We start from the raw sequence: 16,492 nt of genomic DNA on the forward strand, positions 1-16,492 counted from the left end.
GACAAGGCTACATCCCCGATGTATAGAGTGAAGCAGCAGAACCATGAACTACATATCCCAGAATGCATTTCCAGTCCTAGCAGTGAGATCCCAGGGATAGGCAAGCTGGCCATATACCGTCTCTGACCACAAGAGGGAGGGTGAATGAAGGAGCCAGTTCCCGGGACAGCAATCTGTATATCATGCTGCCCACCTGTAATAGGGAGGGGTGGACTGAGAAGCAGGAGGCGGATTGGATGGAAGAGGGAATTAATCAGCCTGAGCAGGGGAAGAAAGCAGAACGGAATGGGAGCTTGAGAGCTGAGGAAGGCAGCCCCTGAAGGTTTGGAACCTACATGGTTTTGGGAATTTATTTTGGTTTAAACCCTGCTTAAGTAGAGAAGCTGGTTTTCTTTTGGGGGAAACCATGAATGGTGGGGAATTACTAACCTGTTTTGAAATCTGATTATTTTGAGAACCTCTGAAGTTGGAAGGCTTGTTTATGAAAGTAAAGACTGCGTGGTGATTAACTGTTTGTCTTGAGGGGAAATCCTGCTTGTGGGACAAGTACTATTTGTTGGCTACTGACTGGGCCAAAAACAGCAGGGATTTCCAAAGGACTATTGCATTCCTCAGGGAAGGGGCAAAGTCTTTGTGTAATTGGCTGATGTACTAAGCAAGGCAGAACAGCCCTGCCTGAGAAACAAGTCTCTACTCTGGAGTGAAGTTTTGTGTATGAATCTGGAAAATAAAGGAATGTTTTGAAGTATTTCCTGGTGAAGTTCTGGTTATTCATGGGAGGCAGCTTCCTCCTCCATACTGGAGCAGCAGGGCCCGTTACAATCTGAAGCTGTCTTAGAGGCTGGTATGTACTGTTTCTTTCACATCTTTGGGGGGGGGGAGGGGGTCAGTGACCACTGGAAGAATAAGGGGGGGGGGTCATGCCTTTATCCCTTCAGTGATCATTTGGTCATTCAGGGCACCTTTTTGTGACTTAGGTGTGACTGAATCAGGTCTAGACCAAAACATCTAAATTTCATCCCTGGACATTTTTGCTTTGTTCCAGTAGGGCAGAAAAATATCTAAGTTTGGGAATGCCCAAATCCTGCCCTCAATATGCCCCTGACATGACCCCTTGTGATTTGGATCAAACACAAAACAAGTTCAATGCTGTGAATGTTTCTTACAAAGTATAATTCTATTTCACAAGAACATGACTTTAGTGGCGACTGATTTCACATGAACACCTCAGCTCATGGTTCACCTTAATCTTCAGAGGTCATCTAAATATCTATGTATTCTTTATTTGATGTTGTACTAATCTTATGCATTAAAATGATTCTTTGTTACTTTTTCTCTTTTGTTTCAAAAATGATTAAATAGCACACTTATTTTAACTGAAATTCGTCATTCCAGTATCACAGGAACCCATAGATGATATGGTCTATGTTTCACATATGCTGCTTCCAGGGCTGGTCCTTCACTGTAATACAGGAAAAATCCATTCATCAAAAATAAACTTCATAGTTGCAATAAAGGTTTATTTTTCTAATCACTAGCCTGTGAGAACTGGCATTCTTCAATCTCTCGTCTCTAACAAAGTGGCGATCAGCACAGGACTTTTCTTATATACCAACAGATGGTTCCAGCTAACCAATCGTGATGTTAGTTTCAAAACAATGAAGACCAATCCAGATCTATGCTCATCCCATCTGGAACCACCATATTCAGTGTGAAGGTCCATCGTTGCTCTTTGAAATTCAATAACCAATCCACATTTCAAAGAGCAATGATGGATCTTCACACTGAATACAGTTGTTCCGGGTGAGCTGAACGTAGATCTGTAATTGGCCTTCATTGTTTTGAAACCAGTGGCGTAGCAAGGGCGGGGCGGTGGGGGCGGTCCACCCCGAGTGTCTGCGGGTGGGGGGTGCTCTGTCGCGTCTCTTCTCCTGCCACCTGCCTGCCTTTTCTTTTTTTTTTTTTAAATCCGTGCAGCCACTACAGGCAGCGCTTCGCGTCTGCCCTGTGTGTGCTGTGAAAGAAGTAAATCACCAGCGCTGGTTTCGGGCCGTCCCTCGATGTCCCGCCCTCTTGTGAGGTAACTTCCTATTTCCTCGAGGGCAGGACATCAAGGGAAGGCCTGACGCCAAGGCTGGCGATTTACTTCTTTCACAGCACACACAGGGCAGACGCGAAGCACTGCCTGCATGGCTGCACGGATTTTTAAAAGAAAAGAAAAAGGCAGGTGGTGGCAGGAGAAGAGGGCTCTGTGGCTGTCAATGGAGGGGGGACAGGACTGGGGGGGGGAGCTCAGAGGGGAGAAGGGGATTGGAGAGGGTGGGGGAGTTCAGAGGGGGGTGCTCAGAGAGGAGAATGGGGAGGGGTGGGGTGCTCAGAGGGGATTGGGGAGGGGTGGGGGAGTTCAGAGGAGGGATGCTCAGAGGTGAGAAGGGGATTGGGGAGGGTAGGGGTGCTCAGAGGGGAGAATGGGGATTGGGAGGGGGGGGGTGGGGTGCTCAGAGGGGATAAGGGGACTGGGGAAGGAAGTGCTCATGGGAGAAGGGTCTGAAACTAGAACTGGAGGTTGAAAAGGGGCAGGGGCTGAAACTATGGGGACTGGGGGCTTTAAAGGGGACAGGGAGAACTGGCTGGGGCTGAAGCTCGGACTGGTGAGAGAAAAGGGCTGGGGTTGAAACTAGGGGCTGAAAAGGAGACAGGGAGAAGTGGCTGGGGCTGAAGCTCGGGACTGGTGAGAGAAAGGGCTGGGGTTGAAACTAGGGGCTGAAAAGGGGACAGGGAGAAGTGGCTAGGGACTGAAGCCCAGGACTGATGGGAGAAAAGGGCTGGGGACTGGTGGGATAGTGGGGCTGTGAAAAGGGTGGCAGGTGGAGATGTGGGCTGGAACTGGAACTAGGTGCAGGTTGAAAGAGGGGGCAGAGAGGGGGCAGAGAGAGGGGACAGACCCTGGATGGAAGGGGGGAGCGTGAGGGAGGCAGACCCTGGATGGATGGGAGAGGGAGGGCAGACGATTGAAGGGGCAGAGAGAAAGGGCAGATGGTAGGTGGAAGGGGGAGAGAGAAGGCAGATGTGGATGGAAGGGGCAGAGAGAGAGAGGGCAGACACTGGATGGAAGGGACATTAGAGAGGGCAGACACTGGATTTCAGAGAAAGAGCGAAGACAGATGCTGGATGGAAGGAAGACAGTGAAAAGAAGATGAGGAAAGCAGAAACCAGAGACAACAAACTGTAAATAAAATATATATATTTTTTTATTTTTTTACTTTAGGGTATAGTATTATATCTGTGTTTATGTGTTAATAAATGTTTATAAATAGAACATTTAAATAAGGTAATCATTTTATTGGACTAATTTTTAATACATTTTGACTTACCTTTCAGAGAACAAAACCCCCTTCCTCAGGTCAGGATAGGATACTATAACAGCACTATACTGTATTGACCTGAGGAAGGAGGTTTTGGCCTCTGAAAGCTAAATGCATTAGTCCAATAAAATGGTATTTATTTTCTATATTTGTTTTATTTCTTTGTTAATTGGTAAAGTGGTGATCGGATTTGTTAGTTTTTTCAAATTATATCCACTGTCCTTTATATTTTGCACAGTACTAGGGGACATTTTCTGTGGTGTTGCATTGTATGCAGAGTCTGGCATCGGGGGTTCAGTTTAATTTTTGTCTAAATAGAAAGTTTATGATTTCTTATTCTATAGTGGATTAGTGTGTATCTGTGTTTGTGAAAAAGACATGGTTTCGGTTGGCGACCGGCCCCGGGTGTCAACTACCCTAGCTACACCACTGTTTGAAACTAACATCATGATTCATTGGCTGAGCTATCTGTTGGTATATAAGGAAGTTCCTGTGCTGAGTGCTATTTTGTTAGAGATGAGAGCTGATCATCTCTCTGTTTCCCTGATGGTTGAATCTGTCGAATGAATTTTGTTTGTGCAACACAACTTTAAGCATATCTCATGCAAAGACTTTCACATGTATCTGAGGGATAAGCCATTCTTCTGATAAGTACACTTGGACTTCAGACTCAGTCAAACTCAAATCCAGATGTTTTTGAAAAGTAGATTATCTACTGCTGTACTGTAAGTCAGTCACTGTTTGATGTGTGTTCATTAACTGAAAGCTGTTTACACATTTGCTGTGATTAAATATTTCTTTAGCAAAGGTAGTAAACATTTGTCTTTTTGTCTCCACAAATATGGTAACCCTAGACATGCCAATACCAGGTTACATTAGTGTTCTGTAATGGAACCTAAGCACCCTGGCTTTGTGATAGAATATGCTCCATATAACCAAGGGGCATCTAGTGATAAAATTGCCAATATAGTGACTGCTCTTTAAGTTTAAGAAAAGAATACTTGTTAGCAGTGTAGTTTATGAATTTGTGAATAAATGACAGAGAATGATATAAGGAAACAAAGATTTTAGAAATGTGAGAATGATTGGAAATGTTTTGCCTCCTTGTAACAAATTCAAGTGGATTTATCTACTTAAAAATCAAACAGCAGTGTGTTCTACTTTCTACTGAATAATAAATAATTATCTCAGTTTCCTACCTTTGGGGGAAAAGAGCAAGAATAATTCTAGGTTTCCTGTGATAAACAATGGCATTTTCTACTTGTATTCTTTGCATACTGTGTGGAACTGTTGTTTCATGGTAGTTTGTAAATTGATGGACTGACAAATGTCAATATTTCTGTTATCAATCATTAAGGTTGGGCACTGCAGGAGCTGAAATTTCACAGTCTGTAGAGAAAACAGAAAAACCTTATTCAGTAATGTAGTTGATATTAAGTACGCATAATCTTTAGAGCATGGTATATAATTGAAGATTGTAGGGGCAATCATCAAACCCAATGAATAAATATACAAGAATTATACATATATAAGCTAACTAGCTAGCTAGCTAACTAGATAGATAGATCTGATGTGGTCTAGGTGGATGCCTAGACTATGTCTGGATAGTTGGACAAAATTGGTGCACACTATTATTTATTGTTTGGGACCAGGGCAGAACTAGGATTTACCTAGGAGGAAGAGCAAGCTCTGCACCAGATTTCACACAATGATGGACACCAGACCGGTTCTTTTGCTGAAAACCAGAACCTTTACTGTCATTCAATTGATGAAGGTATAGCTTCAAACTTCTCAAAACAGATGACCAACTATTTACAATAGCTTTCTCCTCTCTTCTAGTCAAGCACAGAAATTACAAACAGCTTCTCCCTATTCTTTTTGTTACTCAAACCCACTCACCAGTTTGGTGAGGGCTTGGCTTGGCTTGCACAGTTCACTTGCTGTTACACTTAAGCAGATGTCCATCAATTAAATGGAACACAATTACAGGATCCTTGGTAGCTACGTGATAGACACCGTGGCTCTGTAGTGATGATATTATCAGATGGTAAACAGTTCTTTTCTTCTCCTTCCTGCTATGGTTAGAAATTGCAGGTTGCTTGGATGTCACCACAGGTATCCTGAATGAACTTCTATCTCCTTCCCTTGACTACACAGGGTTGGAAGGTTCCCCTTACCTGCTCCCCAAAACAAGCCAGCAACTGGGTTTCAGGTCTATTACTTGTCCCTTGAATCCTTGCTCTTTTAGCAAATGCCTTTTAGAGCCAACTCATGGGAGTAAAGCAGGCTGATTCTGCTTTCAGGATTACTGCATCAGGCTAGACAAGAAGGACCTCCCTCTTGGCATGGATCAAAGGTGGGAGATGGAACTGAAGAAAAAATTGGTGGGGATTGAATAACATGCCAATTACTGCCAGTAATTGGCTTTTTAACAAGCAGTTATTGGCACTAATTAGATTTAGTTGAGACCAACATGCGTAAAGTTAGGCTCGGGGTGCGTGCCTAAAATTTATGTGTGGTCCAAAAAAGGGGGTATAGAAATGGGAGGGTCATGGGTGTTTCAAGGCAGAATGGGGCATAGCCAGAATTGCTATTTTCCTCTTAATGGTCACATGCTAATTTCCCAATTAGCGCATGATCCTGTACCACCACCTATTTACTAGGTGGTAAGGACTACTGCGCTAACTCTATGCTAATTGGGCAGCGCACAGCAGTTTACCCACACTACCTAATTAGAACAGGGAATGCCTACCCTCTGCCTCCAAACATGCCCCTGTGTTAAAAAAATATCTTATATTTTTTAGCGTGGGATTGGCACGTGCAATCCCAGAACTATACTGATGCCTGAGTACATCCCACGGTAGTGCCTTTTTAGCATGTAGTAAACATGTGTTAGTGCTGCTAACCACCGCTTTGTAAAAAGACCCCTTTGTTTTTTAGTATAGCTTCAACCATTTTGCCAGGCACCAATGCCAGGCTCATTAGTTTATAACTTCCCAGGTCACCTTGGGAATCTTTTCTAAAAATTGGTGCTATATTGGCCATCCTCCATTTCTCAGGTATCATTGCCATTTGAATGATAGGTTACAGATTACTAGTAACCGCTTAAACAGTTTCATGTATGAGCTTTTTCAGGATCCTAGATGAATGTCATCTAATTTCGGCAATTTGTTGTTCTAGCGTGTTAGATTGATCTCCTAGACCTTCTAGATATAAGGGGGCCCTTTACAATGTGTAGTAGACTCTACACACATGCAGCTCATGCCAAAATGAGACTACAACCAGGCTAGTATGCGCCCCCCCCCCCCCCCCCGGAGGTAGTTTCGGATTGGCGTGCTCATAACTCTGGGACAATTATTTTTTTATTTCCTACTGCGCATGATGTTTCTGGCATTATTTGGCAGTTGGCATGCACCGACCGGTCATCACACGTGTAGCATGTGAGCCCTTACTGCTAGGTCAGTGGGTGGTGATAAGGTCTCAGGCTGAAATGGGCGCGCACTGGTTTCAATTTTAGCGCACATCCATTTTCCAGCCCTTCAAAAAAGGCCCTTTTTCCTAGACTCGGTAAAAAATGGCTCAGCATTCGCCCAAAAGACACGCTCGCACTACTGTAGGCCACTTTTTACTGCAGCTTAGTAAAAGGACCCCCACAGTGATATGTTTTACCATTAATGAAGGTTTCCAGTGTACCCCAACATCCTCTTCAGTAAAGACCAAGGCAAAATTATCATTTAGGGCTCCTTTTATTAAGCCACAATAGTGATTCCTGCTTGGCAAATGCCACAAGGCCCATAGGAATTGAATGGTCTTTGTCACATTTGCAGCGCTGGGAATAACTATTGTGACTTTGCAAAAGGAGCCCTTAGTTTTCTGCTATTATCTTATACTTCCTGATTCTTTAACTTCTTGGTCATTCAGAAGTCCAACAAGCTCCCTAATGAACTCTCTACTTCAGATGTATTTGACTAAGGAGCTCTTTTACTAAGCTGCTGTAGGCACTAACACACACCTAACACAGCTTAAAATGGCAAACCACAGGACGCACTCAGGCATCCTGTGGTAACTGCCAAATGTACAGCTGCTAATTTTTCTTTTTAAGAGGGTGTTTCAGGGGGTAGAGGGTGGGTATTCCTGCACTAAACAGTTCTTCTACATTAGCGCTAACTGGTTAGCGCAGGAATACTGTGTGAGCCCTTACCATATACAAAATGGGTGGTGCATGGCCATTAATACAAAAAAATAGAAAACTGGCCATTTTCTCCTGGATTAATTGGCATAACAAGGTATCAACATTTTTACCAGCACATAACAAGCAATAATTACAATTTATATGCAGAAATTGCCAAGCGTATTCTATAAAGAACTGTGCCTAAATTGCAAAGCACGCAGTTCAAAATAAACATGTGTAGCTTAAAAGGGGCATTTATGGGTGTTTTGTAGGCATTCCAAAATTTCCATGCATAATTACAGATAGAGGTTAGTGCACCTAAATCTACGACGCACAGATTTACACCAGGTTTTTAATTGGCGCTATGGTATCAACTAAGCGTATTCCGTACATTGCGCCTAAATCATATAGAATATGCTTAATTCCACATGGATTTTTAGGCGCCATAGAATCTGGCCCTTTATGGCTGTGGAAAAAATTGGCTTTAGCGCACTGGAAAACCCATGTTAAGGCCACTTTTGCTGCAGCTTAATAAGAGAACCCCTAAATCTCTCTGGACTGCTTTTATTAACTTTTTATATATAACTTGCCAGTACTTGTGTTTATCTCCAATTTCTTCATTAGTATCTGCTTTCCATTTCCTGAAAAATGCTTTATTGGCTTTTGCCACTTCTTCCACCTCACCATTAAACCATCACGATTGTCATTTGATCTTCTTTTGACCTTTTTTGATGAATTGGAATATATTTTTTCTGGGTTTTAAAGTAATGTCCATACTTTATCCAAACTTTGACCCTGGCAATCTCTCATTTCAATTTTTTATTCTAAAAACATTTCCTCATTTTATCATAGTCTTACAGGACGAAGTTCAGCTGACAGTGCTCAGTATTGCTCATTATTCCAGGACTTCATTAGCACCTGGACATTATTTATTTATTTGTTACATTTGTATCCCACCTTTCCCATTTATTAGTAGGTTCAAAGTGGCTTACATAGTTCCGGAGAGGTGGTTACAGACTCCGGTGTGAACAAATACAGTATAGGGGTACTATTACAGTGACAAGTACAGTAAAGAAGTATCAGTAAATAGGTTGGGGTGATTCAGACAAAATGTTAGGATGTGATAATGTGTCGGGGTTGAAAACTGTCCGTTTTCTGATTAAATGCCATATTTCATTATTCGGTGTTTATGCCAGAAACGGTGGGGTATGCCATCTTGAACAGGTGAGATTTTAGGTTTTTTTTTTAATTCTAGATGATTATTCATAGATTTCAGGCGTTTTGGTAGAGAATTCCAGAGCTGTGTGCATATGTAAGAGAAACTTGACGCGTTTATTGATTTATACTTCAGGCTTTTAAAACTTGGGAAGTGAAGAGTTAAGTACGTTCTGGCTGATTCAATTGTATTTATAATTGGTAAATCGATTAGTTCAGACATTTAGCTCGGAGCTATAACATGTATTATTCTGTGAACAAAGGTACAAACCTTGAAAGCGATACATTCCTTGATTGGTAGCCAATGTAGTTTTTCCAGAGGGGTTTTGCGCTTTCAAATTTAGATTTTCCATAGATAAGCCTGGCTGCCATATTCTGAGCAGTCTGTAGTTTCCTTAGGATTTGTTCTCTGCAACCTGCATATACTCCATTGCAGTATTCGACCGTGTTAATACCATTGTTGAATCATGTTGCGAAAAGTTTCCCTCGGGAAGAATTGTTTACTAACCCGTTGAGTTTCCACATTGTGTGGAACATTTTCTTTGTAATGGCGGTGGCTTGGTTCTTTAGCGTTAGGTTGTTATAGGTTATTAGATTGTAAGCTCTTTGAGCAGGGACTGTCTTTCTTCTATGTTTGTGCAGCGCTGCATACGCCTTGTAGCGTTATAGAAATGCTAAATAGTAGTAGTAGTAGTAGTGTCAATAATAATGCCAATGATTTTCAGGTTATCTAAGATTGGAAGAGTGTGTTCCAGGGCAGTATGGCTGTGGGGTAGTTTGTAAAATGTTGTGATGAAGAATAAGGCATTGTGTTTTTTCTTTATTGAGTTTTAGTTTGAATGTTATAGCCCAGGTATTCATTAGGCGTAGGCTGTTTTTAATTATATTGGTGATTTCTGAAAGGTTCGATTTGAAAGGTATGTATATTGTGACATCATCCGCATACAGAAAAGGGTTAAAAACCTTGATTGAAAAGAGACTTGGCTAAGGGGGTCATCATTAGGTTGAAAAGGATGGGTGAGAGAGGTGATCCCTCAGGTAATTAGATTGTAAGCTCTGTCGCGCAGGGACTGTCCTCTTATGTTCAAATGTACAGCGCTGCGTACATCTAGTAGCACTATAGAAATGATAAGTAGTAGTAGTAGTACTCCGCAGTCGTTTTCCCAGGATGGAGAGATATTGGAGTTTGACTTTACTTGATATGACCTTGTGGTTAGGAACCCCTTGATCCATTTGAGTATATTCCCTCCAATTCCTATCCTGTTGAGTATACTTAGTAGTATATTGTGGTCTACCATATCGAATGCACTAGACATGTCGAATTGAAGTAGGAGAATGTTTTTATCTAGTGCAATTTCTTACTTGAATTTGGCAAGAAGAGATACCTGCAAAGCTAATTGGGCAAAGTTAGAACTGTCTTCATGTGGTTCTGCATGCCATTTTGGCTATATGGGCACCATCACTGAACATCTGGTACCTGCATAACTCCCTGCTACTCCCCAACTCTACCCCTGGACCTCCCCAGCACTAACCACTGAATGCCACAGCAGTCACACCAGAATTTTCAGCAGCACTGTGTGATTAAGTTCTGCTGAAAATCCAGGGATGGCCCACTAGCCAACATTTAACCTTGTGCTCCCTGAGTTACTGCCGGCTTCCCTGAGGTTCTAGTTAAAAACTGCTTTAGCTCATTTTTAAGAGTTAGTGCCAGCATCCTGGTACCATACTGGTTAGGGTGAAGCCCATGTTTTTAAAATGTTGTTTAGTTCCTAACAAATCTAAATCCCTCTATCCTACATCATCGTCTCATCCATACATTGAGACTCTGGCGCTGTGCCTGTCTCTTAGATCCTGTGTGTAGAACAGGGAATATTCTGAAAATGCTATCCTGAGGCTCTGAAATTCAATTTTGTACTTAGAAGTCTAAATTTGGCTTCCAGAACCTCCCTCCCACACTTTTCTATCATGTTGGTATCCACATGTACCAGGACAGCCATTTTATCTCCAGCACTGTATAAATTCCTATCTAGACAATGCATGAGGTCCACTACCTTTGCCCCAGGCACGTAAGTGACCAAGTAGTCTAATGCCCACCATCTACCCAGCTATCTACAGGCCTAAATGATTGAATCAGCAACTAAAAATGGTCATTTTAACCCTTCCCTCCTGGGCAGAAGCCCCTGAAGACACATTCTCAGTGCGACAGGATATTGTATCCCCTGAGGTGCAGGTGCTGGCTACTGGCTCACTTCTAAAGTGATGCTTTTCGGATGACATTTCTTCTCCAAGTCAGCATAAAGACTGCCAGACTGGAGGTGGAATTTCTCTGCTATGTTCCTCTCTGTCTGCCTCAGCTCTTTCAAGCTTGGCACTCTAGCCTTTAGAGATTGGACTGGTTCTCTCAGAGCCTGCAGCTCTTTCCATTAACCTCCTAATTCTGTAAACGTCACCAAAAATTGCATGTGCAAATTTGGGTGCACATCCAATTTACATGTGCAATTTAATTAAATAACAAGTCAATTAGTGTCAACAATTGACTTTTTAATAAGCAATTATTGGCACTAATTATATTTAATTGTCATTTACCTGTGTAAACTTAGGTGCAGTATCTGCACCTAAAATTTACATGCAATCTGAAAAAGGAAGTACGGAAATGGGAAGGGCATAGGCTTAATGAGGGCGGAATGAGGCTACCTAAAATTAATGCACATAGTTATAAAATAACGGGGGATATGTGCCTAATATAGGACATACATTTGCATCATGTTTCAGTTTGTGCAAATGGCTGTGTCTAAAATTAGGCACAATTCCCACCAAATTGCAAGCGCAGCTTATAGAATAGTGCTTTTTTTCAGTGTCAATTTTTTGTGCCGTATATAGGGATCCTTTTACTGAGCTGTGTAGGCACCTAAGCGCACCCTACGTGCATCAATTTTGAGTTACCACCTGACTACTATGTGTCGCTTGTGGTAATTTCATTTTTGACGTGCATCTGCTACATGCATTGGAAAATATTTTTATTTTCTGGTGCATGGGCGGTAATTGGCATTTTATGCGTGTAGACCATTACTGCACGGTTACCGCGTGAGACCTTATTGCTAGGTCAATGGCTGGTAGTAAGTTCTCAGACCCACAATGGACACATGACAATTTTCATTTTGCTGCATATCCATTGCAGCAAAACTTTTAAAAAGGCATTTTTTACAGGTGCACTGAAAAATGCTTCTGTGCGCTCCCAAAACATATGTCTACACTACTGCAGGCCATTTTTCAGGACACCTTTGTAAAAGAGCCCCATAAAACGTTGCCCTAAGTGCACACATGTGACCTCTCACCACCTGAGATTTGATCATAAATATGGCACCCAATACAAACGACTGATTAACCCCCATCTTGCTACTGGATTGCTGCCTCTTAGTATTAGTAAGTAGTTATGTTTCTGGGGATTAAGGCTCTTAAGATTACTTGGTATATTTATGCTTTTGTTTTCTGGTTGCTTTCCAATAAAGTTCAAATAATCTCTTGTTAATTTATTTATAGCATTTGTATCCCACATTAATCACTCACTGATAAAAATACTTGGTGGTGACAGTTTTCCCTCTTATTTTCTTAATCTCTTAGATTGTAAGCTCCTTGAGCAAGGACTGTCCCTCTATGTCAAATTGTACAGCGCTGCGTAACCCTAGTAGCGCTTAAGAAATGTTAAGTAGTAGTAGTAATAGTTAATTGGTACAACTAACTATAAATGAAGAATCTGGTGTGGGTGTGAATTAGGGAAGGTTTGGTAAAAGAAAAAGAGACTAAATACAACTAGGAAAAATTGATGTTAGACCGTTTAAACAAGCTAAAACCTAATATTTTTTATTCTAGGACTGTAAATGACTAAACCTAGGACAAATTTATGTTAGACTCTTTAAATAAGCTAATATCTAATTGTTTTGTTCTAAGGTTGTGAAAGATTAAATAAAGCTAGTGCAAATTGATTGTATTGCAAAACCTAAAAAGCAAGCAGAGAGTGAACAAAAAAAGCTTGTAACATAGAATAGAATTTTGGAGAGCAACATAAATTCAGTAAATAGAGACAGTGTAGGAGTTCCTTCAAAATAAGCTTATATCCATATGATGATTAATGCATTAACTAAAAGTAAGATATTAACCAAATGAGATTTATCCAACCAAATAAATGTAATGCAAATATCAGTCATGTTATTAAATATACATGCAATTGCAAACTTTAAAAATCAAGAACCTGACCATATATCATACAGCACATTACATCTACAAATACCTTCCATCCAGCAAATATTTTAACACACACACATACATACACAATATCATTTTTACACTTTAGGTGTTTTACTGTGTGCTTAGTCATTGTTTATTATAGAGTTAATTTTGACCACTAACAATGTGCATTATGTTACTGGGTTACACAGAATCGAATATTTGAATATTTGCTAAGGTTTTATTGAAATGTTATCTAATTATTTAAGACTAAGGGGGGGGGGGGGGGTAGTTATAAAGCTGTGTAGGGCTGTAACCTGCATTATGTGCCCCTTAACGAGTTCCAAAAGGTAATAATGCTGATTGTGGTGAGCTAACAGTGAAATTAGGTCACCCCATGACCCATGTTACTTAGTAATGAGATGCAAACATGCAAATGTATGTAAAGCAGCTCATTACTATGTAAATACTACACCACAGCTTGTGGTATACACTGGGTGCACACCTCAAGCTGCAATATAACTGGTAAGTAACCTCTGCTCAAGGCCAGGGTTATTTTACTGCCTGGGATCATTGGATCACCAAGTTGTATCCCAACCAGGCTGTCTCTTAAAGGGGACAGCACCCATCCCCAATAGAGGTGAATAGAGTGACTCGCCCCTCCCAAGACTGTAAGACCATCTTAGGCTTCCCCCTAAACACGGACCCTCCCCTTGTGCCATCAAACCTGATCCCTCAACTCAAAAGGCTCCTCTTCACCCAAGGGGCCTTTGAGAGGGTGTGGGGCCAGGAGGAGGGGTTACTGCCTTGGGAGGAGGGCTTCAGTTGGGACTGGCAAAATGTGCAGGTGAGGGGGTTGGCCACTAGGAGGGACCCTTTGTTTTGGGAGGGTCTGGTTATGGGTGCCGGTCCCTTTATGAGACTGCCCAAGAGCATCGGTCCATAACTTGGCAGCCCAATACTCCCGGGAAGTACAATAATGCTGCTTATGAGGTGGCTCTCAAACAGTATTATTCTTTTACTATGGGAGTCACAAGCTTTGGGCACTGAGATACCACAGGTTGATGCCTCCCATTGTAAATCAAGATGCGGTAAAAGCCTCCTTTTGCTGCACCTTGATAACTTTCTCCCCTAAAATATTTATTTAATTAAATATTTCCTCATCTAAAATTTTTCTCTCCATATTTAGGTCATGAAGGAAAGTGTTGTTCATTTTATATCTTAAAATTACTATTTCTTTATGTTTTTAGATTCAAGGCCACTGCCAGATGTAGCTCTTACAGGGAAATGTACTCGAGAATGTGATGAATACGGCCACTCGGATTCTTGCTGGATGCAGTCCGTACTTCACCTGAAAGGAAGCAGAAGAACCAGCCAAACTCTCCACTTTCATGCCTGTAGATGAAAGAGGCAGCCAAGAAAAACTGGCAAATGGAGAAGCTTCTCTTATGGGTGACCGCAATAGAAATCTCCTTAACAAAAAGTTGACCTCATCCTATGAGACCTCATGCAGCTACATATAGCAAAAATGAGGAAACCAACCCAGAGGATATCCCCCTCACACAGACAGGGGAATACAAGCCATCTCCCATCAGTACTAGAAGAGAAGTTTATCTGTAGGCTCTCCGAAATGACAAAAGGGTTTTTGTTAAATCAAGGAAAGAGGCTAATCTTTAAAATCAAAACACTAACTCAGACAAATAAATGAGGGGGCCACCAAAGAGACAAAAGCTTTGCCTGCCACTTCTGCCTCCACATCAGGCATTTTACTTATACTGTCTGCCTGACACTATCATTCAGTGTGGAAACCATCATCATTAATTGCATGTCTAGCTCCTCCCCCCATTGATTCTTTTCCCCAAAATTGATGATAGCAAACCTGATTAATAGAACTCAGAACACTATTTTTATTTCTGTGTGGAAGCATGATATAAGTAGGGCTTCTGTTCTTAGGTAATTATAAGTTATACATTTAGGTGTGTATTTTCCAGCCAATTAGGGGTCCATTGAAAAACATTTTTAAAAAACATGTTTAACGGTGTTTTTTTGCCACAGATGCTGTTGCTGGATACCATTTTGGTGGAGTCAAATATTTATGTTCATGTCATGTGGGCATCAGTGCAGAAAACACACAACAATTGAGTGAAGGATACTAGACTAATTAAGGGCAGGAGTGAGAGAGGGTCTAGGGAACTGGAGTTTTTTCCAGTGCTCATTGATAAATACCTGCTTTCATGGGTGTTTATCAATTAAAAACCTAAAATCAGAAGCCCTAGATACAAGCCACTTTGATTTTCATGATTATCTTTTGAGATGTCATGGGTAGCAAGTTTAATAGAATGTAGTCAAAATGTTATGAAGATATGGCTGATCCCTAGAGAGAAAAATGTGTACAAAACTAGGGGAATAAAAATCATCAAAACAAAAGAATTTTTTGAAATTCCCAGCTTTGCTCTTCTAAGGGGAAACATTGTTAAAGTGAGCTACCATTAAGATGGGTTATTTCACCACAAGTTGTGCTGTTTTAGCACAGGATCCCATGTTATGCAGTAAGACCCTGTGCTAAATTTGCACCACTTGTGGTAAAATAGCCCCTCTTAACGGTAGCCCACATCAATAACTTCCCCCCTAAGTTGGATAACAGCTCAATAATAGCCTATATCAGGCTAAAGTCTATAATGTGACATATCTCCCAGAAAATTCTGACTGTAACAGTTTGTTTTTTTCACAGACATATCTACATAAATAACAGAATAATAGTTTTTTATCATAATAATACCAGCTGTTGGCACTTGAATGCAATTGACATAATCCTCTACTTTTGATGATTATATTAACTAAATGCCAAAGATCAGACAGTAGATTGGCGCTCACATTAATTATTTTGTCTGGGGCGGGAACAATAGTCCACCTATAAATATACACATAAACATGCTCACACATACTTTCTCTACATATACTAAATTATTTTTGCCACAACATAATCTATGGCCCAAATGACACACTTGTACTCCAGCTTTCAAGTGGACTTAATTAATTACCCAATGGACCTGACAAGACAAATTCTATAAATGGCGCCTAAACAATTGGTGCTGAAAAAATAGTGCTATTCTTTAAATGGAACTTAAAGTAAGGCACCATTTAGTGAATAGCACATAGCACCAGGAACCATGACTACATTTAGGTATGACCATTTACACCAGCAAAACCTTGGTGTAAATCTCCAAGCCTAAATTAGGCACAGATCCCCTTTATTCTATAACCATGTAAATTAAAGGAACGCCCCTGATCTGCCCATGGCTGTGCCCCCTTTTTGGACCCACGCCTGAATTTACGCAGATACATTTTTAATGAAATCCAATTATAACCAATAATTGCTTGTTAAAATCTCAATTATTGGTGCTAATTGGCTCGTTATTCGATTAAATTGCATGCGCACATTAGGCGCACACCCAAATTTGCATGTACAATTTTTAGCAACTTTTATAGAATTTGGAGGTAAGTGCTAATATTTTAT

At 41.0% G+C, this 16,492-nt stretch overlaps 1 pseudogene; it reads left to right on the plus strand.

Moving 5' to 3' along the window:
• The window catches only part of LOC115462171, an 18,738-nt pseudogene extending 3,611 nt beyond the window's left edge, over window positions 1-15,127 (plus strand).
• The last annotated feature ends 1,365 nt before the right edge of the window (window positions 15,128-16,492 follow it).

Source organism: Microcaecilia unicolor, chromosome 2 (assembly GCF_901765095.1).
Source record: "Microcaecilia unicolor chromosome 2, aMicUni1.1, whole genome shotgun sequence".
Taxonomy (NCBI): domain Eukaryota; kingdom Metazoa; phylum Chordata; class Amphibia; order Gymnophiona; family Siphonopidae; genus Microcaecilia; species Microcaecilia unicolor.